Below are 24428 nucleotides of genomic sequence, written 5' to 3'. Positions count from 1 at the left end.
ATAATGTTTTTTTTTTTATTATCTTGTTAATAAAATGTATACAAATGTGTGTGATTAATCACAATGTGTTAGTGTGTAATCACCCTAAGACATGCATGCCTGTCTGTAAGAGTCAGATCTAAAGCCACTTGTGATTTGGAGATGCAGCCTGCAGATTCTGTCCAGATTATCCCAGCTCTCTTCACTATATATCCAGGCTTCACTTATCAAATGTGTAAAATTCAAGGCTGGTCCTTAAAAGTTGCCAACAATGCAAAAACTGCATAGCCACACAAGTCCCAGCGTTTCCCACCGCAGCAGCTGTGAAACGAAAGAGGAGAAAGGATGAATGAGTGTTTGCTTATGGGCTCTCCGCTCTCCCCCAAGCTGGCGTTGTTCTTGGTAGCCATGACAACGGAGATAGTCCCAGCTTTGTAAATACAGGCCCCAACAGGCCAAAAAAGAAAAGAAAAAAAAAAGGATTGGGATTCCCTGCGCAGCCCAGGAATCCCCCTAGCAGACTGAAGACACAGATAGGACCTGAACTCAGTGAGTGTGTTCGAGCCGAGGCTCGAACCAGGGCCTGTCTGTGCTTGAAGTTGCCAGGGGCCGGCAAGTGTTCTGCGCCACCTGCCCGCCGTGTAAGCTGTACAAATTTGCTATATTTGACTTCTCTGAATATAAATGATTTTTGAAAAGGCAAAATAATAATTTTAATGTGAGGCAAAACATGTATGGTGCTCGATAAAGATGACACGCCGACTCACTTCTTCTTCTTTCTTTTTTTTGCAAAGTTTGTTTTCATATTAAACCAGTGTCAGTGACGTCATTCTATGCGACTACCACAGTAAAGGAAAAGCCTGGATCTGTACATCTTTTTCTTTTCTTTTTGTTGTCTAAAACACAAAAATGGCGAAACAGTCAGCTCACAAAGTTGCAGGTTGGTGGCAATTTGGCAGAACAGCCAATGACTTAAAACATTTAAGTGCATATATCTTGCCACAAGACATGTGCGCTAAGCTAGCCAAATGAGTTTCTGTTAGCGAATCAAGTTCAAGCTCCTCACATATCATCATCCAGGGTACAGTCATATGCTCATGAGGAGATCCCACGCAGGTAACACTACGGCAGTGCAACAAGTTAAATATGCACACATTTTAAGCTATTTCCTAATATCTAACCATTATGATAAATGTTTGCCTGCAACCGACACAACCAACACAAATGTCATTGAAAAAAACAAAACCCTGTGATCACATGTTTCTGTTTTTCTAGAACAGAAGAAGCACAATTTAAAAAGCCAGTAGTAATAAATCTTTGTTGTTACTGCATGATTCGAATGAAGTACCTGAAGTCTGGCTGGAATAAGAAGTGGTCATCTGTGTACTGTGCTAGTGATCTGCATAATTCACCTCATCTGTTTGGATGGCAGAAGTCGGCTAACTACACAGCTAATTTCATCAGGCTGCTAATGAAACATCTAAAATGATAGATGGTTAACTACACAACGGAAGTAACAGCATTACAATCACTTGATTTAATGACATTTTCCCCCCAAACATTTGATCCAAATTAGCAAAGTACTGCAGCCATCTGAACCTTCTAGGTGTTACATGTTACAGTGTTCCACTCTGGCCAGCTTTGAAAATGGAAAACTCTTTGCGTGGTTTACTCGGTTCTGTAAATAAGGCTCCTTTCATTTGTGAGACTGTATTCCACAGCCAGTTGTCTTCTCTCCCCTTTGGTCCGCCCTTACAAGGTGAAGGTGCTGCCCACCCATGATACCAGCAAGGTGCGTGCAAGTGGATCCGGCCTTAACACCACTGGAGCGCCCACCTCTCTGCCAGTGAAGGTCACCATTGATGCCAAAGATGCAGGTGAGGGACTGCTGGCAGTGCAGATCACTGTGAGTGCATGAACGTGGACCACACAATAATGTATTCAAAGCATTGATATTTAGGTAACAGTTTTTGTTTTCTCCTGAAGGACCCAGAGGGGAAGCCCAAGAAGCAGATATCTGTGACAGCCATGATGGGACCTACCTGGTGTTTTATGTGCCAGACATGACTGACAGATACACCACTCTCATTAAGTACGGAGGAGACAAGATCCCTTATTCACCCTACTGAATCAGGGCTCTGCCCACCGGAGATGCCAGCAAGTGCACTGTCACTGAATGTTGTCCAGTGGCCAGGTAGGACTCACTTCCTTGGTTGCTTATACACTTTTAGTTTTCTTTGAAAACGGCCCTTTAAGTCACTTGATCCATGACTTGAGCGAGCACTCTCCATTTGTTCATTTCATAGTTATTGTAGAAAAGATAAGAAATGATGCTTTAGTCTTTTTGTAAATTATAGTCAAACATACAATAAACTGAGGTATTCCCTTTGGTTAACAGAGCAATCCGATAATAAAAGTGGACAAAGCACATCGAGTTGCCACAAATATCTTTGTATATTACGCAGTGGGGCAAAAAATGAGGTGACCAAATACTTCTTTTCCACCATAATTTGCAAATCAGTTCTTTAAAACTCGGACAAGTTAGAGGTATACCTATGATGAAAATGACAGGCCTCTCTCATATTTTTAAGTGGGAGAACGTGCACAAATGGTGGCTGACTAAATACTTTTTTGCCCCACTGTATTTGATCCTGTCTCCCTCAATACTATTTAATATCTAAATGCTTGATTCATCATATTATAACAAATGTGCTGTTGTAGCTACTGACAGTGAGTTTGATTCCATTTTTTCCATCTACCAAAGAGAAATAATATCTCTTAGTGGCAGGTGGATCACACGTTGATTCTAACACTTTGCATATGACTGGGTAGGATGAGCATTTTATAAGCGCTTGTGTGGTTTTTGTTTATTTAAGGAAATACATCAGTTTCCCTTGTATTTTAAATTTGAGTGAAGATCCTAAATTGGCCCCCACTCTTCACTTTGAGAAAAGGCTAATCTGTCTTATCCCCACATGAGCACAGTCAGATATAATACAGGCTTTCACTCAGGAGCAGGAAGGCTAAAGGCTGTTTAATGTTTGATCTAACTGTGTCAGACATTTGCGTTCTCACGTGCATGGACAATATCTTGAAAACTTCAGAGCTGCAGTGCATGTGTAAAAGTGGTTAGAAAGCAGTGCTTTAACACAGGTTTTGTCTCTTTGCGTAGCTGCTCGGTCCATCCAGACTCCCCTCGATATACAACAGTGATGCCAGCAACTCAAATACAAGCTCTCTCCAAGTGATTCCTTCATCATCAACATCTGCATCCATGATCCATTAGCTCAACAGCAACATCTGTCAGCTGTGCATCCAACTCGGGGGAATCGCCTGCTGTGCTCAGCCAGTGGGCCGCAATTTCTGTGCCTTGTTGATGGCCTCGCTGTATCCTGTGCTGGAGAAAGCTGGTGAGGAGACACTGCTGGTGAGCCAGGCGGCGCTGAGCTCCATGTAGGACATCAGTAAGGCCTGTGGATACACTTCCCTCAAGGAACTGATCAATGAGAACTCTGACTACCTGCTTAATGACATATCACTCAACCTTCAGAGGCTCAGCCAGCATCCACAGGTAGTTATGAGGTGTTTTTGTTTTTAGCCCAAAATGGACACAGAAATGAGTGCTGGAGGGTTTACCCGATTTCCTTCTTTGTCTGCTTAAGCCTGTGCGTCCCTTTCAGTAAGTGATTTGAATCCACCTGACATTCAGAAGGTCGTGGTAGAGCATATCGTACGAAGGCAAGATGTCAAACACATCCAGTCCCAGGTTAGACTCCGTACCTTCTCCGGTAAGGTTCCCAGACCTAACAACAAAACTGATTATGACACGTGGCGCACACAAATTAACCTGCTCCAAAATGACCCCAGCATGTCCCCGCTGCAAATATCCAGAAAGATCCATGAGAGCCTGCTCCCACCAGCAGCTGATATAGTTAAAATGTGTGACTCACAGGTGCTATAGCGTACGGCCACAGCTTCACTCTGAGCTCCATCTCCATAGAGTGCAGACAGTGATATCTGATACTCCTTAAGACACAGGACAACAGTTTATTGAGATATTGTATTTTTTATTTCATAATATGTACTCCAACAACTCAATAGTTCTTCCCCACCTGCCTCAGGTCGCCTCCACTTAGGGAGATCCACTTAATGAGGTAAGAAACATCATCATCATCTGCAGCTTCCCAGCGCACCGTGATGTCACTGTCTGAGAAATTAGTTATCCTAAGGTCTGAAGGAGGAGGCACCTTCACTAGAAGAAAAGAATAATGTGTATGGGAATTTTTTAAAAATGGGAAAGCTACATCTTTATATCTTTCATTATTAATAACATTTACAGTACTGTGCAAAAGTCATGAGCCACACGCTAAAGTATTTCATTGGACATTATCTGTTTTTTCCAATCCTTTTTAATCCAGTTCTTGTACCTGACCATTTTCTGAGTAATGTTTTTTCTTTGTTTGTTTGTTTGTGTAAAGACTTGTTTTGTTTGTTTGTGTAAACACTTTGCACTGACCATTATTGGAGAATTAAAAAGCACCTAATTCAAGGAATATGTGTACACATAACAGAAAACTTGGGAAAGAACCAATTTGAAATCTTTGAGCACTTTGTTACTAGCGGCCTGTCACAAAAACACATTTTGTATAATGTTTTTTTTTTTATTATCTTGTTAATAAAATGTATACAAATGTGTGTGATTAATCACAATGTGTTAGTGTGTAATCACCCTAAGACATGCATGCCTGTCTGTAAGAGTCAGATCTAAAGCCACTTGTGATTTGGAGATGCAGCCTGCAGATTCTGTCCAGATTATCCCAGCTCTCTTCACTATATATCCAGGCTTCACTTATCAAATGTGTAAAATTCAAGGCTGGTCCTTAAAAGTTGCCAACAATGCAAAAACTGCATAGCCACACAAGTCCCAGCGTTTCCCACCGCAGCAGCTGTGAAACGAAAGAGGAGAAAGGATGAATGAGTGTTTGCTTATGGGCTCTCCGCTCTCCCCCAAGCTGGCGTTGTTCTTGGTAGCCATGACAACGGAGATAGTCCCAGCTTTGTAAATACAGGCCCCAACAGGCCAAAAAAGAAAAGAAAAAAAAAAGGATTGGGATTCCCTGCGCAGCCCAGGAATCCCCCTAGCAGACTGAAGACACAGATAGGACCTGAACTCAGTGAGTGTGTTCGAGCCGAGGCTCGAACCAGGGCCTGTCTGTGCTTGAAGTTGCCAGGGGCCGGCAAGTGTTCTGCGCCACCTGCCCGCCGTGTAAGCTGTACAAATTTGCTATATTTGACTTCTCTGAATATAAATGATTTTTGAAAAGGCAAAATAATAATTTTAATGTGAGGCAAAACATGTATGGTGCTCGATAAAGATGACACGCCGACTCACTTCTTCTTCTTTCTTTTTTTTGCAAAGTTTGTTTTCATATTAAACCAGTGTCAGTGACGTCATTCTATGCGACTACCACAGTAAAGGAAAAGCCTGGATCTGTACATCTTTTTCTTTTCTTTTTGTTGTCTAAAACACAAAAATGGCGAAACAGTCAGCTCACAAAGTTGCAGGTTGGTGGCAATTTGGCAGAACAGCCAATGACTTAAAACATTTAAGTGCATATATCTTGCCACAAGACATGTGCGCTAAGCTAGCCAAATGAGTTTCTGTTAGCGAATCAAGTTCAAGCTCCTCACATATCATCATCCAGGGTACAGTCATATGCTCATGAGGAGATCCCACGCAGGTAACACTACGGCAGTGCAACAAGTTAAATATGCACACATTTTAAGCTATTTCCTAATATCTAACCATTATGATAAATGTTTGCCTGCAACCGACACAACCAACACAAATGTCATTGAAAAAAACAAAACCCTGTGATCACATGTTTCTGTTTTTCTAGAACAGAAGAAGCACAATTTAAAAAGCCAGTAGTAATAAATCTTTGTTGTTACTGCATGATTCGAATGAAGTACCTGAAGTCTGGCTGGAATAAGAAGTGGTCATCTGTGTACTGTGCTAGTGATCTGCATAATTCACCTCATCTGTTTGGATGGCAGAAGTCGGCTAACTACACAGCTAATTTCATCAGGCTGCTAATGAAACATCTAAAATGATAGATGGTTAACTACACAACGGAAGTAACAGCATTACAATCACTTGATTTAATTACATTTTCCCCCCAAACTTTTGATCCAAATTAGCAAAGTACTGCAGCCATCTGAACCTTCTAGGTGTTACATGTTACAGTGTTCCACTCTGGCCAGCTTTGAAAATGGAAAACTCTTTGCGTGGTTTACTCGGTTCTGTAAATAAGGCTCCTTTCATTTGTGAGACTGTATTCCACAGCCAGTTGTCTTCTCTCCCCTTTGGTCCGCCCTTACAAGGTGAAGGTGCTGCCCACCCATGATACCAGCAAGGTGCGTGCAAGTGGATCCGGCCTTAACACCACTGGAGCGCCCACCTCTCTGCCAGTGAAGGTCACCATTGATGCCAAAGATGCAGGTGAGGGACTGCTGGCAGTGCAGATCACTGTGAGTGCATGAACGTGGACCACACAATAATGTATTCAAAGCATTGATATTTAGGTAACAGTTTTTGTTTTCTCCTGAAGGACCCAGAGGGGAAGCCCAAGAAGCAGATATCTGTGACAGCCATGATGGGACCTACCTGGTGTTTTATGTGCCAGACATGACTGACAGATACACCACTCTCATTAAGTACGGAGGAGACAAGATCCCTTATTCACCCTACTGAATCAGGGCTCTGCCCACCGGAGATGCCAGCAAGTGCACTGTCACTGAATGTTGTCCAGTGGCCAGGTAGGACTCACTTCCTTGGTTGCTTATACACTTTTAGTTTTCTTTGAAAACGGCCCTTTAAGTCACTTGATCCATGACTTGAGCGAGCACTCTCCATTTGTTCATTTCATAGTTATTGTAGAAAAGATAAGAAATGATGCTTTAGTCTTTTTGTAAATTATAGTCAAACATACAATAAACTGAGGTATTCCCTTTGGTTAACAGAGCAATCCGATAATAAAAGTGGACAAAGCACATCGAGTTGCCACAAATATCTTTGTATATTACGCAGTGGGGCAAAAAATGAGGTGACCAAATACTTCTTTTCCACCATAATTTGCAAATCAGTTCTTTAAAACTCGGACAAGTTAGAGGTATACCTATGATGAAAATGACAGGCCTCTCTCATATTTTTAAGTGGGAGAACGTGCACAAATGGTGGCTGACTAAATACTTTTTTGCCCCACTGTATTTGATCCTGTCTCCCTCAATACTATTTAATATCTAAATGCTTGATTCATCATATTATAACAAATGTGCTGTTGTAGCTACTGACAGTGAGTTTGATTCCATTTTTTCCATCTACCAAAGAGAAATAATATCTCTTAGTGGCAGGTGGATCACACGTTGATTCTAACACTTTGCATATGACTGGGTAGGATGAGCATTTTATAAGCGCTTGTGTGGTTTTTGTTTATTTAAGGAAATACATCAGTTTCCCTTGTATTTTAAATTTGAGTGAAGATCCTAAATTGGCCCCCACTCTTCACTTTGAGAAAAGGCTAATCTGTCTTATCCCCACATGAGCACAGTCAGATATAATACAGGCTTTCACTCAGGAGCAGGAAGGCTAAAGGCTGTTTAATGTTTGATCTAACTGTGTCAGACATTTGCGTTCTCACGTGCATGGACAATATCTTGAAAACTTCAGAGCTGCAGTGCATGTGTAAAAGTGGTTAGAAAGCAGTGCTTTAACACAGGTTTTGTCTCTTTGCGTAGCTGCTCGGTCCATCCAGACTCCCCTCGATATACAACAGTGATGCCAGCAACTCAAATACAAGCTCTCTCCAAGTGATTCCTTCATCATCAACATCTGCATCCATGATCCATTAGCTCAACAGCAACATCTGTCAGCTGTGCATCCAACTCGGGGGAATCGCCTGCTGTGCTCAGCCAGTGGGCCGCAATTTCTGTGCCTTGTTGATGGCCTCGCTGTATCCTGTGCTGGAGAAAGCTGGTGAGGAGACACTGCTGGTGAGCCAGGCGGCGCTGAGCTCCATGTAGGACATCAGTAAGGCCTGTGGATACACTTCCCTCAAGGAACTGATCAATGAGAACTCTGACTACCTGCTTAATGACATATCACTCAACCTTCAGAGGCTCAGCCAGCATCCACAGGTAGTTATGAGGTGTTTTTGTTTTTAGCCCAAAATGGACACAGAAATGAGTGCTGGAGGGTTTACCCGATTTCCTTCTTTGTCTGCTTAAGCCTGTGCGTCCCTTTCAGTAAGTGATTTGAATCCACCTGACATTCAGAAGGTCGTGGTAGAGCATATCGTACGAAGGCAAGATGTCAAACACATCCAGTCCCAGGTTAGACTCCGTACCTTCTCCGGTAAGGTTCCCAGACCTAACAACAAAACTGATTATGACACGTGGCGCACACAAATTAACCTGCTCCAAAATGACCCCAGCATGTCCCCGCTGCAAATATCCAGAAAGATCCATGAGAGCCTGCTCCCACCAGCAGCTGATATAGTTAAAATGTGTGACTCACAGGTGCTATAGCGTACGGCCACAGCTTCACTCTGAGCTCCATCTCCATAGAGTGCAGACAGTGATATCTGATACTCCTTAAGACACAGGACAACAGTTTATTGAGATATTGTATTTTTTATTTCATAATATGTACTCCAACAACTCAATAGTTCTTCCCCACCTGCCTCAGGTCGCCTCCACTTAGGGAGATCCACTTAATGAGGTAAGAAACATCATCATCATCTGCAGCTTCCCAGCGCACCGTGATGCCACTGTCTGAGAAATTAGTTATCCTAAGGTCTGAAGGAGGAGGCACCTTCACTAGAAGAAAAGAATAATGTGTATGGGAATTTTTTAAAAATGGGAAAGCTACATCTTTATATCTTTCATTATTAATAACATTTACAGTACTGTGCAAAAGTCATGAGCCACACGCTAAAGTATTTCATTGGACATTATCTGTTTTTTCCAATCCTTTTTAATCCAGTTCTTGTACCTGACCATTTTCTGAGTAATGTTTTTTCTTTGTTTGTTTGTTTGTGTAAAGACTTGTTTTGTTTGTTTGTGTAAACACTTTGCACTGACCATTATTGGAGAATTAAAAAGCACCTAATTCAAGGAATATGTGTACACATAACAGAAAACTTGGGAAAGAACCAATTTGAAATCTTTGAGCACTTTGTTACTAGCGGCCTGTCACAAAAACACATTTTGTATAATGTTTTTTTTTTTATTATCTTGTTAATAAAATGTATACAAATGTGTGTGATTAATCACAATGTGTTAGTGTGTAATCACCCTAAGACATGCATGCCTGTCTGTAAGAGTCAGATCTAAAGCCACTTGTGATTTGGAGATGCAGCCTGCAGATTCTGTCCAGATTATCCCAGCTCTCTTCACTATATATCCAGGCTTCACTTATCAAATGTGTAAAATTCAAGGCTGGTCCTTAAAAGTTGCCAACAATGCAAAAACTGCATAGCCACACAAGTCCCAGCGTTTCCCACCGCAGCAGCTGTGAAACGAAAGAGGAGAAAGGATGAATGAGTGTTTGCTTATGGGCTCTCCGCTCTCCCCCAAGCTGGCGTTGTTCTTGGTAGCCATGACAACGGAGATAGTCCCAGCTTTGTAAATACAGGCCCCAACAGGCCAAAAAAGAAAAGAAAAAAAAAAGGATTGGGATTCCCTGCGCAGCCCAGGAATCCCCCTAGCAGACTGAAGACACAGATAGGACCTGAACTCAGTGAGTGTGTTCGAGCCGAGGCTCGAACCAGGGCCTGTCTGTGCTTGAAGTTGCCAGGGGCCGGCAAGTGTTCTGCGCCACCTGCCCGCCGTGTAAGCTGTACAAATTTGCTATATTTGACTTCTCTGAATATAAATGATTTTTGAAAAGGCAAAATAATAATTTTAATGTGAGGCAAAACATGTATGGTGCTCGATAAAGATGACACGCCGACTCACTTCTTCTTCTTTCTTTTTTTTGCAAAGTTTGTTTTCATATTAAACCAGTGTCAGTGACGTCATTCTATGCGACTACCACAGTAAAGGAAAAGCCTGGATCTGTACATCTTTTTCTTTTCTTTTTGTTGTCTAAAACACAAAAATGGCGAAACAGTCAGCTCACAAAGTTGCAGGTTGGTGGCAATTTGGCAGAACAGCCAATGACTTAAAACATTTAAGTGCATATATCTTGCCACAAGACATGTGCGCTAAGCTAGCCAAATTAGTTTCTGTTAGCGAATCAAGTTCAAGCTCCTCACATATCATCATCCAGGGTACAGTCATATGCTCATGAGGAGATCCCACGCAGGTAACACTACGGCAGTGCAACAAGTTAAATATGCACACATTTTAAGCTATTTCCTAATATCTAACCATTATGATAAATGTTTGCCTGCAACCGACACAACCAACACAAATGTCATTGAAAAAAACAAAACCCTGTGATCACATGTTTCTGTTTTTCTAGAACAGAAGAAGCACAATTTAAAAAGCCAGTAGTAATAAATCTTTGTTGTTACTGCATGATTCGAATGAAGTACCTGAAGTCTGGCTGGAATAAGAAGTGGTCATCTGTGTACTGTGCTAGTGATCTGCATAATTCACCTCATCTGTTTGGATGGCAGAAGTCGGCTAACTACACAGCTAATTTCATCAGGCTGCTAATGAAACATCTAAAATGATAGATGGTTAACTACACAACGGAAGTAACAGCATTACAATCACTTGATTTAATTACATTTTCCCCCCAAACATTTGATCCAAATTAGCAAAGTACTGCAGCCATCTGAACCTTCTAGGTGTTACATGTTACAGTGTTCCACTCTGGCCAGCTTTGAAAATGGAAAACTCTTTGCGTGGTTTACTCGGTTCTGTAAATAAGGCTCCTTTCATTTGTGAGACTGTATTCCACAGCCAGTTGTCTTCTCTCCCCTTTGGTCCGCCCTTACAAGGTGAAGGTGCTGCCCACCCATGATACCAGCAAGGTGCGTGCAAGTGGATCCGGCCTTAACACCACTGGAGCGCCCACCTCTCTGCCAGTGAAGGTCACCATTGATGCCAAAGATGCAGGTGAGGGACTGCTGGCAGTGCAGATCACTGTGAGTGCATGAACGTGGACCACACAATAATGTATTCAAAGCATTGATATTTAGGTAACAGTTTTTGTTTTCTCCTGAAGGACCCAGAGGGGAAGCCCAAGAAGCAGATATCTGTGACAGCCATGATGGGACCTACCTGGTGTTTTATGTGCCAGACATGACTGACAGATACACCACTCTCATTAAGTACGGAGGAGACAAGATCCCTTATTCACCCTACTGAATCAGGGCTCTGCCCACCGGAGATGCCAGCAAGTGCACTGTCACTGAATGTTGTCCAGTGGCCAGGTAGGACTCACTTCCTTGGTTGCTTATACACTTTTAGTTTTCTTTGAAAACGGCCCTTTAAGTCACTTGATCCATGACTTGAGCGAGCACTCTCCATTTGTTCATTTCATAGTTATTGTAGAAAAGATAAGAAATGATGCTTTAGTCTTTTTGTAAATTATAGTCAAACATACAATAAACTGAGGTATTCCCTTTGGTTAACAGAGCAATCCGATAATAAAAGTGGACAAAGCACATCGAGTTGCCACAAATATCTTTGTATATTACGCAGTGGGGCAAAAAATGAGGTGACCAAATACTTCTTTTCCACCATAATTTGCAAATCAGTTCTTTAAAACTCGGACAAGTTAGAGGTATACCTATGATGAAAATGACAGGCCTCTCTCATATTTTTAAGTGGGAGAACGTGCACAAATGGTGGCTGACTAAATACTTTTTTGCCCCACTGTATTTGATCCTGTCTCCCTCAATACTATTTAATATCTAAATGCTTGATTCATCATATTATAACAAATGTGCTGTTGTAGCTACTGACAGTGAGTTTGATTCCATTTTTTCCATCTACCAAAGAGAAATAATATCTCTTAGTGGCAGGTGGATCACACGTTGATTCTAACACTTTGCATATGACTGGGTAGGATGAGCATTTTATAAGCGCTTGTGTGGTTTTTGTTTATTTAAGGAAATACATCAGTTTCCCTTGTATTTTAAATTTGAGTGAAGATCCTAAATTGGCCCCCACTCTTCACTTTGAGAAAAGGCTAATCTGTCTTATCCCCACATGAGCACAGTCAGATATAATACAGGCTTTCACTCAGGAGCAGGAAGGCTAAAGGCTGTTTAATGTTTGATCTAACTGTGTCAGACATTTGCGTTCTCACGTGCATGGACAATATCTTGAAAACTTCAGAGCTGCAGTGCATGTGTAAAAGTGGTTAGAAAGCAGTGCTTTAACACAGGTTTTGTCTCTTTGCGTAGCTGCTCGGTCCATCCAGACTCCCCTCGATATACAACAGTGATGCCAGCAACTCAAATACAAGCTCTCTCCAAGTGATTCCTTCATCATCAACATCTGCATCCATGATCCATTAGCTCAACAGCAACATCTGTCAGCTGTGCATCCAACTCGGGGGAATCGCCTGCTGTGCTCAGCCAGTGGGCCGCAATTTCTGTGCCTTGTTGATGGCCTCGCTGTATCCTGTGCTGGAGAAAGCTGGTGAGGAGACACTGCTGGTGAGCCAGGCGGCGCTGAGCTCCATGTAGGACATCAGTAAGGCCTGTGGATACACTTCCCTCAAGGAACTGATCAATGAGAACTCTGACTACCTGCTTAATGACATATCACTCAACCTTCAGAGGCTCAGCCAGCATCCACAGGTAGTTATGAGGTGTTTTTGTTTTTAGCCCAAAATGGACACAGAAATGAGTGCTGGAGGGTTTACCCGATTTCCTTCTTTGTCTGCTTAAGCCTGTGCGTCCCTTTCAGTAAGTGATTTGAATCCACCTGACATTCAGAAGGTCGTGGTAGAGCATATCGTACGAAGGCAAGATGTCAAACACATCCAGTCCCAGGTTAGACTCCGTACCTTCTCCGGTAAGGTTCCCAGACCTAACAACAAAACTGATTATGACACGTGGCGCACACAAATTAACCTGCTCCAAAATGACCCCAGCATGTCCCCGCTGCAAATATCCAGAAAGATCCATGAGAGCCTGCTCCCACCAGCAGCTGATATAGTTAAAATGTGTGACTCACAGGTGCTATAGCGTACGGCCACAGCTTCACTCTGAGCTCCATCTCCATAGAGTGCAGACAGTGATATCTGATACTCCTTAAGACACAGGACAACAGTTTATTGAGATATTGTATTTTTTATTTCATAATATGTACTCCAACAACTCAATAGTTCTTCCCCACCTGCCTCAGGTCGCCTCCACTTAGGGAGATCCACTTAATGAGGTAAGAAACATCATCATCATCTGCAGCTTCCCAGCGCACCGTGATGTCACTGTCTGAGAAATTAGTTATCCTAAGGTCTGAAGGAGGAGGCACCTTCACTAGAAGAAAAGAATAATGTGTATGGGAATTTTTTAAAAATGGGAAAGCTACATCTTTATATCTTTCATTATTAATAACATTTACAGTACTGTGCAAAAGTCATGAGCCACACGCTAAAGTATTTCATTGGACATTATCTGTTTTTTCCAATCCTTTTTAATCCAGTTCTTGTACCTGACCATTTTCTCAGTAATGTTTTTTCTTTGTTTGTTTGTTTGTGTAAACACTTGTTTGTTTGTTTGTTTGTTTGTGTAAACACTTTGCACTGACCATTATTGGAGAATTAAAAAGCACCTAATTCAAGGAATATGTGTACACATAAGAGAAAACTTGGGAAAGAACCAATTTGAAATCTTTAAGCACTTTGTTACTAGCGGCCTGTCACAAAAACACATTTTGTATAGTGTTTTTTTTTTATCTTGTTAATAAAATTTATACAAATGTGTGTGATTAATCACAATGTGTTAGTGTGTAATCACCCTGAGACATGCATGCCTGTCTGTAAGAGTCAGATCTAAAGCCACTTCTTTTTTTCTTTTTTTCTTTTTTTCTTTTTTTTTTGCCTGTCCCGTTTGGCTCTTTTGCCATCAGAATTGTTGTCTAAAGGCAAAGAAAGATGCCCAACGGATTTACTTTACCAAATTGACCATCCCAGCCTTGCCGTAATGGTCCATTTGATTCACCTTTTATTGTTTATTTTATTTTCACTTGCTGAATACGGGACAGACTTGAAGGGGAGAAAGAAAGAGGGAAAGAGAAACAGCTGAGAAGAGGGACGGGGGAGAAGGGCAAAAAACAAAAACCAACAGAATGAGCAGAAAAAAAAAAAGAAATAAAAAATGCATATATCGATCACCTGGATCACCTGCTGAGAAAGAAAAAAGAAAACAAGCAGAAGAGAACAAGAGTAATAGAATAAACAGCATCACAATGATATATGGGAATATGACAGTAAATACTAAATATTAAACATTATTGTGCAGCACATAAGATCAACAGAACACAGTGTGCTTTGAGGTAGGAGCCAAAAAGGGTGTAGTTTGTGGGTGTGATCACCCATGTGTACACCTGTGAGCATGGATGCGCTTGTTTTTTTTAAAAAAGGTTCCTTCATGTAATGATCTGCTAGAGGGTGTGGGGGGGCCACAGCCCCGTCCTCCAGGGCATGAAGCAGGTATGGAGGAGATCAAAACTCCAGACATCCAGAGGCCCCCAGAACACAAGAGACCAAGGAAGACCAACAGAGGGGCAGCCGCGCCACTGTCCCAGAAAGAGCTGAGGAGAGTCCCAGATGAGGGCTCACTCAGCAGCCGCGGAGCAGAAGCCAGGGGGAGTTGCAGTGACGCGCCCGTGAGCTCCGCCGGCAGCCAGCCGTGCCTGAGTGACCGAGCCCCAGGCCGAGAGGCCGGGGGCACCCCACCTCCGAAGTGGCCCGAGCGAGCCCCAGGCTCCAGGCCCCGATAAGCGGCCGCCAAGGAGTGAGCCGGTGTGTACCTGGACGCCCATCCCCGGACACAAAGAACCACCAACGCACCGATGTCTGAGGGAGTCCGCCACTGGCAGGGGAAGTGGTGGTAGGGGGAGATAGGCCTCCAAACCTTGGAGGGCCTGAGATGTCCCCAGAGAGGTGGCGCCTGACACCCAACCTGACATATAGACACAGAAATACAGGCACACACATATACAAACATCCATTCCCACCCTCATGCTCTCATATGCACTTACTCCACACTCAACCAACGTGGAGACAGACATAAAGAGACGCTGTACACACGATCACACTCCCCAAGCGTACCCTACAAACCGGCTCTAGGTACCCTTGCCCCTGGAGGGGGAACTGCACCCAGACCCAGGTGGTATTACCCTTTTCCCTGCGGTGGGGGGAGGCAGACCGCCCCGACTCCGCAGCAGCAGGGAGGCCCCACACCCCAGACCGCAGTCGGACGGCCAACTCCTCCTCCTAGCCCCCCCCCCCGCTCCAGCAGGTCGCAGAGAATGGGGGTGAGAGAAGACTCCAAACCTCCCTCCACCCGCTCATTGTAGTGTTGATGCATGTGTGTTCTAAGGTGCATTTAAAACCCAGGAGGGCATGGAGCTACCTGCCAGAGAGCAGCAGGTAAGCGCATGGTCCCTCCTGCTAGCCCTCAATGTCTACCGGTATGTGTATTTAACCTTGAGAGCACTTTGTTACTAGCGGCCTGTCACAAAAACACATTTTGTATAGTGTTTTTTTTATTATCTTGTTAATAAAATGTATACAAATGTGTGTGATTAATCACAATGTGTTAGTGTGTAATCACCCTGAGACATGCATGCCTGTCTGTAAGAGTCAGATCTAAAGCCACTTGTGATTTGGAGATGCAGCCTGCAGATTCTGTCCAGATTATCCCAGCTCTCTTCACTATATATCCAGGCTTCACTTATCAAATGTGTAAAATTCAAGGCTGGTCCTTAAAAGTTCCCAACAATGCAAAAACTGCATAGCCACACAAGTGCCAGCGTTTCCCACCGCAGCAGCTGTGAAACGAAAGAGGAGAAAGGATGAATGAGTGTTTGCTTATCGGCTCTCCGCTCTCCCCCAAGCTGGCGTTGTTCTTGGTAGCCATGACAACGGAGATAGTCCCAGCTTTGTAAATACAGGCCCCAACAGGCCAAAAAAGAAAAGAAAAAAAAAGTATTGGGATTCCCTGCGCAGACCAGGAATCCCCCTAGCAGACTGAAGACACAGATAGGACCTGAACTCAGTGAGTGTGTTCGAGCCGAGGCTCGAACCAGGGCCTGTCTGTGCTTCAAGTTGCCAGGGGCCGGCAAGTGTTCTGCGCCACCTGCCCGCCGTGTAAGCTGTACAAATTTGCTATATTTGACTTCTCTGAATATAAATTATTTTTGAAAAGGCAAAATAATAATTTTAATGTGAGGCAAAACATGTATGGTGCTCGATAAAGATGACACGCCGACTCACTTCTTCTTCTTTCTTTTTTTTGCAAAGTTTGTTTTCATATTAAACCAGTGTCAGTGACGTCATTCTATGCGACTACCACAGTAAAGGAAAAGCCTGGATCTGTACATCTTTTTCTTTTCTTTTTGTTGTCTAAAACACAAAAATGGCGAAACAGTCAGCTCACAAAGTTGCAGGTTGGTGGCAATTTGGCAGAACAGCCAATGACTTAAAACATTTAAGTGCATATATCTTGCCACAAGACATGTGCGCTAAGCTAGCCAAATTAGTTTCTGTTAGCGAATCAAGTTCAAGCTCCTCACATATCATCATCCAGGGTACAGTCATATGCTCATGAGGAGATCCCACGCAGGTAACACTACGGCAGTGCAACAAGTTAAATATGCACACATTTTAAGCTATTTCCTAATATCTAACCATTATGATAAATGTTTGCCTGCAACCGACACAACCAACACAAATGTCATTGAAAAAAACAAAACCCTGTGATCACATGTTTCTGTTTTTCTAGAACAGAAGAAGCACAATTTAAAAAGCCAGTAGTAATAAATCTTTGTTGTTACTGCATGATTCGAATGAAGTACCTGAAGTCTGGCTGGAATAAGAAGTGGTAATCTGTGTACTGTGCTAGTGATCTGCATAATTCACCTCATCTGTTTGGATGGCAGAAGTCGGCTAACTACACAGCTAATTTCATCAGGCTGCTAATGAAACATCTAAAATGATAGATGGTTAACTACACAACGGAAGTAACAGCATTACAATCACTTGATTTAATTACATTTTCCCCCCAAACTTTTGATCCAAATTAGCAAAGTACTGCAGCCATCTGAACCTTCTAGGTGTTACATGTTACAGTGTTCCACTCTGGCCAGCTTTGAAAATGGAAAACTCTTTGCGTGGTTTACTCGGTTCTGTAAATAAGGCTCCTTTCATTTGTGAGACTGTATTCCACAGCCAGTTGTCTTCTCTCCCCTTTGGTCCGCCCTTACAAGGTGAAGGTGCTGCCCACCCATGATACCAGCAAGGTGCGTGCAAGTGGATCCGGCCTTAACACCACTGGAGCGCCCACCTCTCTGCCAGTGAAGGTCACCATTGATGCCAAAGATGCAGGTGAGGGACTGCTGGCAGTGCAGATCACTGTGAGTGCATGAACGTGGACCACACAGTAATGTATTCAAAGCATTGATATTTAGGTAACAGTTTTTGTTTTCTCCTGAAGGACCCAGAGGGGAAGCCCAAGAAGCAGATATCTGTGACAGCCATGATGGGACCTACCTGGTGTTTTATGTGCCAGACATGACTGACAGATACACCACTCTCATTAAGTACGGAGGAGACAAGATCCCTTATTCACCCTACTGAATCAGGGCTCTGCCCACCGGAGATGCCAGCAAGTGCACTGTCACTGAATGTTGTCCAGTGGCCAGGTAGGACTCACTTCCTTGGTTGCTTATACACTTTTAGTTTTCTTTGAAAACGGCCCTTTAAGTCACTTGATCCATGACTTGAGCGAGCACTCTCCATTTGTTCATTTGATAGTTATTGTAGAAAAGATAAGAAATGATGCTTTAGTCTTTTTGTAAATTATAGTCAAACATACAATAAACTGAGGTATTCCCTTTGGTTAACAGAGCAAGCCGATAATAAAAGTGGACAAAGCACATCGAGTTGCCACAAATATCTTTGTATATTACGCAGTGGGGCAAAAAATGAGGTGACCAAATACTTCTTTTCCACCATAATTTGCAAATCAGTTCTTTAAAACTCGGACAAGTTAGAGGTATACCTATGATGAAAATGACAGGCCTCTCTCATATTTTTAAGTGGGAGAACGTGCACAATTGGTGGCTGACTAAATACTTTTTTGCCCCACTGTATTTGATCCTGTCTCCCTCAATACTATTTAATATCTAAATGCTTGATTCATCATATTATAACAAATGTGCTGTTGTAGCTACTGACAGTGAGTTTGATTCCATTTTTTCCATCTACCAAAGAGAAATAATATCTCTTAGTGGCAGGTGGATCACACGTTGATTCTAACACTTTGCATATGACTGGGTAGGATGAGCATTTTATAAGCGCTTGTGTGGTTTTTGTTTATTTAAGGAAATACATCAGTTTCCCTTGTATTTTAAATTTGAGTGAAGATCCTAAATTGGCCCCCACTCTTCACTTTGAGAAAAGGCTAATCTGTCTTATCCCCACATGAGCACAGTCAGATATAATACAGGCTTTCACTCAGGAGCAGGAAGGCTAAAGGCTGTTTAATGTTTGATCTAACTGTGTCAGACATTTGCGTTCTCACGTGCATGGACAATATCTTGAAAACTTCAGAGCTGCAGTGCATGTGTAAAAGTGGTTAGAAAGCAGTGCTTTAACACAGGTTTTGTCTCTTTGCGTAGCTGCTCGGTCCATCCAGACTCCCCTCGATATACAACAGTGATGCCAGCAACTCAAATACAAGCTCTCTCCAAGTGATTCCTTCATCATCAACATCTGCATCCATGATCCATTAGCTCAACAGCAACATCTGTCAGCTGTGCATCCAACTCGGGGGAATCGCCTGCTGTGCTCAGCCAGTGGGCCGCAATTTCTGTGCCTTGTTGATGGCCTCGCTGTATCCTGTGCTGGAGAAAGCTGGTGAGGAGACACTGCTGGTGAGCCAGGCGGCGCTGAGCTCCATGTAGGACATCAGTAAGGCCTGTGGATACACTTCCCTCAAGGAACTGATCAATGAGAACTCTGACTACCTGCTTAATGACATATCACTCAACCTTCAGAGGCTCAGCCAGCATCCACAGGTAGTTATGAGGTGTTTTTGTTTTTAGCCCAAAATGGACACAGAAATGAGTGCTGGAGGGTTTACCCGATTTCCTTCTTTGTCTGCTTAAGCCTGTGCGTCCCTTTCAGTAAGTGATTTGAATCCACCTGACATTCAGAAGGTCGTGGTAGAGCATATCGTACGAAGGCAAGATGTCAAACACATCCAGTCCCAGGTTAGACTCCGTACCTTCTCCGGTAAGGTTCCCAGACCTAACAACAAAACTGATTATGACACGTGGCGCACACAAATTAACCTGCTCCAAAATGACCCCAGCATGTCCCCGCTGCAAATATCCAGAAAGATCCATGAGAGCCTGCTCCCACCAGCAGCTGATATAGTTAAAATGTGTGACTCACAGGTGCTATAGCGTACGGCCACAGCTTCACTCTGAGCTCCATCTCCATAGAGTGCAGACAGTGATATCTGATACTCCTTAAGACACAGGACAACAGTTTATTGAGATATTGTATTTTTTATTTCATAATATGTACTCCAACAACTCAATAGTTCTTCCCCACCTGCCTCAGGTCGCCTCCACTTAGGGAGATCCACTTAATGAGGTAAGAAACATCATCATCATCATCTGCAGCTTCCCAGCGCACCGTGATGTCACTGTCTGAGAAATTAGTTATCCTAAGGTCTGAAGGAGGAGGCACCTTCACTAGAAGAAAAGAATAATGTGTATGGGAATTTTTTAAAAATGGGAAAGCTACATCTTTATATCTTTCATTATTAATAACATTTACAGTACTGTGCAAAAGTCATGAGCCACACGCTAAAGTATTTCATTGGACATTATCTGTTTTTTCCAATCCTTTTTAATCCAGTTCTTGTACCTGACCATTTTCTGAGTAATGTTTTTTGTTTGTTTGTTTGTGTAAACACTTGTTTGTTTGTTTGTTTGTGTAAACACTTTGCACTGACCATTATTGGAGAATTAAAAAGCACCTAATTCAAGGAATATGTGTACACATAACAGAAAACTTGGGAAAGAACCAATTTGAAATCTTTAAGCACTTTGTTACTAGCGGCCTGTCACAAAAACACATTTTGTATAGTGTTTTTTTTTTATCTTGTTAATAAAATTTATACAAATGTGTGTGATTAATCACAATGTGTTAGTGTGTAATCACCCTGAGACATGCATGCCTGTCTGTAAGAGTCAGATCTAAAGCCACTTCTTTTTTTCTTTTTTTCTTTTTTTTTTGCCTGTCCCGTTTGGCTCTTTTGCCATCAGAATTGTTGTCTAAAGGCAAAGAAAGATGCCCAACGGATTTACTTTACCAAATTGACCATCCCAGCCTTGCCGTAATGGTCCATTTGATTCACCTTTTATTGTTTATTTTATTTTCACTTGCTGAATACGGGACAGACTTGACTGGGGGAAAGAAGGGGAGAAAGAAAGAGGGAAAGAGAAACAGCTGAGAAGAGGGACGGGGGAGAAGGGCAAAAAACAAAAACCAACAGAATGAGCAGAAAAAAAAAAAGAAATAAAAAATGCATATATCGATCACCTGGATCACCTGCTGAGAAAGAAAAAAGAAAACAAGCAGAAGAGAACAAGAGTAATAGAATAAACAGCATCACAATGATATATGGGAATATGACAGTAAATACTAAATATTAAACATTATTGTGCAGCACATAAGATCAACAGAACACAGTGTGCTTTGAGGTAGGAGCCAAAAAGGGTGTAGTTTGTGGGTGTGATCACCCATGTGTACACCTGTGAGCATGGATGCGCTTGTTTTTTTTAAAAAAGGTTCCTTCATGTAATGATCTGCTAGAGGGTGTGGGGGGGCCACAGCCCCGTCCTCCAGGGCATGAAGCAGGTATGGAGGAGATCAAAACTCCAGACATCCAGAGGCCCCCAGAACACAAGAGACCAAGGAAGACCAACAGAGGGGCAGCCGCGCCACTGTCCCAGAAAGAGCTGAGGAGAGTCCCAGATGAGGGCTCACTCAGCAGCCGCGGAGCAGAAGCCAGGGGGAGTTGCAGTGACGCGCCCGTGAGCTCCGCCGGCAGCCAGCCGTGCCTGAGTGACCGAGCCCCAGGCCGAGAGGCCGGGGGCACCCCACCTCCGAAGTGGCCCGAGCGAGCCCCAGGCTCCAGGCCCCGATAAGCGGCCGCCAAGGAGTGAGCCGGTGTGTACCTGGACGCCCATCCCCGGACACAAAGAACCACCAAAGAAGTGGTGGTAGGGGGAGATAGGCCTCCAAACCTTGGAGGGCCTGAGATGTCCCCAGAGAGGTGGCGCCTGACACCCAACCTGACATATAGACACAGAAATACAGGCACACACATATACAAACATCCATTCCCACCCTCATGCTCTCATATGCACTTACTCCACACTCAACCAACGTGGAGACAGACATAAAGAGACGCTGTACACACGATCACACTCCCCAAGCGTACCCTACAAACCGGGTCTAGGTACCCTTGCCCCTGGAGGGGGAACTGCACCCAGACCCAGGTGGTATTACCCTTTTCCCTGCGGTGGGGGGAGGCAGACCGCCCCGACTCCGCAGCAGCAGGGAGGCCCCACACCCCAGACCGCAGTCGGACGGCCAACTCCTCCTCCTAGCCCCCCCCCCCGCTCCAGCAGGTCGCAGAGAATGGGGGTGAGAGAAGACTCCAAACCTCCCTCCACCCGCTCATTGTAGTGTTGATGCATGTGTGTTCTAAGGTGCATTTAAAACCCAGGAGGGCATGGAGCTACCTGCCAGAGAGCAGCAGGTAAGCGCATGGTCCCTCCTGCTAGCCCTCAATGTCTACCGGTATGTGTATTTAACCTTGAGAGCACTTTGTTACTAGCGGCCTGTCACAAAAACACATTTTGTATAGTGTTTTTTTTATTATCTTGTTAATAAAATGTATACAAATGTGTGTGATTAATCACAATGTGTTAGTGTGTAATCACCCTGAGACATGCATGCCTGTCTGTAAGAGTCAGATCTAAAGCCACTTGTGATTTGGAGATGCAGCCTGCAGATTCTGTCCAGATTATCCCAGCTCTCTTCACTATATATCCAGGCTTCACTTATCAAATCTGTAAAATTCAAGGCTGGTCCTTAAAAGTTCCTAACAATGCAAAAACTGCATAGCCACACAAGTGCCAGCGTTTCCCACCGCAGCAGCTGTGAAACGAAAGAGGAGAAAGGATGAATGAGTGTTTGCTTATCGGCTCTCCGCTCTCCCCCAAGCTGGCGTTGTTCTTGGTAGCCATGACAACGGAGATAGTCCCAGCTTTGTAAATACAGGCCCCAACAGGCCAAAAAAGAAAAGAAAAAAAAAGTATTGGGATTCCCTGCGCAGACCAGGAATCCCCCTAGCAGACTGAAGACACAGATAGGACCTGAACTCAGTGAGTGTGTTCGAGCCGAGGCTCGAACCAGGGCCTGTCTGTGCTTCAAGTTGCCAGGGGCCGGCAAGTGTTCTGCGCCACCTGCCCGCCGTGTAAGCTGTACAAATTTGCTATATTTGACTTCTCTGAATATAAATTATTTTTGAAAAGGAAAAATAATAATTTTAATGTGAGGCAAAACATGTATGGTGCTCGATAAAGATGACACGCCGACTCACTTCTTCTTCTTTCTTTTTTTTGCAAAGTTTGTTTTCATATTAAACCAGTGTCAGTGACGTCATTCTATGCGACTACCACAGTAAAGGAAAAGCCTGGATCTGTACATCTTTTTCTTTTCTTTTTGTTGTCTAAAACACAAAAATGGCGAAACAGTCAGCTCACAAAGTTGCAGGTTGGTGGCAATTTGGCAGAACAGCCAATGACTTAAAACATTTAAGTGCATATATCTTGCCACAAGACATGTGCGCTAAGCTAGCCAAATTAGTTTCTGTTAGCGAATCAAGTTCAAGCTCCTCACATATCATCATCCAGGGTACAGTCATATGCTCATGAGGAGATCCCACGCAGGTAACACTACGGCAGTGCAACAAGTTAAATATGCACACATTTTAAGCTATTTCCTAATATCTAACCATTATGATAAATGTTTGCCTGCAACCGACACAACCAACACAAATGTCATTGAAAAAAACAAAACCCTGTGATCACATGTTTCTGTTTTTCTAGAACAGAAGAAGCACAATTTAAAAAGCCAGTAGTAATAAATCTTTGTTGTTACTGCATGATTCGAATGAAGTACCTGAAGTCTGGCTGGAATAAGAAGTGGTCATCTGTGTACTGTGCTAGTGATCTGCATAATTCACCTCATCTGTTTGGATGGCAGAAGTCGGCTAACTACACAGCTAATTTCATCAGGCTGCTAATGAAACATCTAAAATGATAGATGGTTAACTACACAACGGAAGTAACAGCATTACAATCACTTGATTTAATTACATTTTCCCCCCAAACTTTTGATCCAAATTAGCAAAGTACTGCAGCCATCTGAACCTTCTAGGTGTTACATGTTACAGTGTTCCACTCTGGCCAGCTTTGAAAATGGAAAACTCTTTGCGTGGTTTACTCGGTTCTGTAAATAAGGCTCCTTTCATTTGTGAGACTGTATTCCACAGCCAGTTGTCTTCTCTCCCCTTTGGTCCGCCCTTACAAGGTGAAGGTGCTGCCCACCCATGATACCAGCAAGGTGCGTGCAAGTGGATCCGGCCTTAACACCACTGGAGCGCCCACCTCTCTGCCAGTGAAGGTCACCATTGATGCCAAAGATGCAGGTGAGGGACTGCTGGCAGTGCAGATCACTGTGAGTGCATGAACGTGGAGCACACAATAATGTATTCAAAGCATTGATATTTAGGTAACAGTTTTTGTTTTCTCCTGAAGGACCCAGAGGGGAAGCCCAAGAAGCAGATATCTGTGACAGCCATGATGGGACCTACCTGGTGTTTTATGTGCCAGACATGACTGACAGATACACCACTCTCATTAAGTACGGAGGAGACAAGATCCCTTATTCACCCTACTGAATCAGGGCTCTGCCCACCGGAGATGCCAGCAAGTGCACTGTCACTGAATGTTGTCCAGTGGCCAGGTAGGACTCACTTCCTTGGTTGCTTAAACACTTTTAGTTTTCTTTGAAAACGGCCCTTTAAGTCACTTGATCCATGACTTGAGCGAGCACTCTCCATTTGTTCATTTGATAGTTATTGTAGAAAAGATAAGAAATGATGCTTTAG

Source organism: Maylandia zebra, linkage group LG10 (assembly GCF_041146795.1).
Source record: "Maylandia zebra isolate NMK-2024a linkage group LG10, Mzebra_GT3a, whole genome shotgun sequence".
Classification (NCBI taxonomy): domain Eukaryota; kingdom Metazoa; phylum Chordata; class Actinopteri; order Cichliformes; family Cichlidae; genus Maylandia; species Maylandia zebra.
This window is presented reverse-complemented; position numbering follows the sequence as displayed.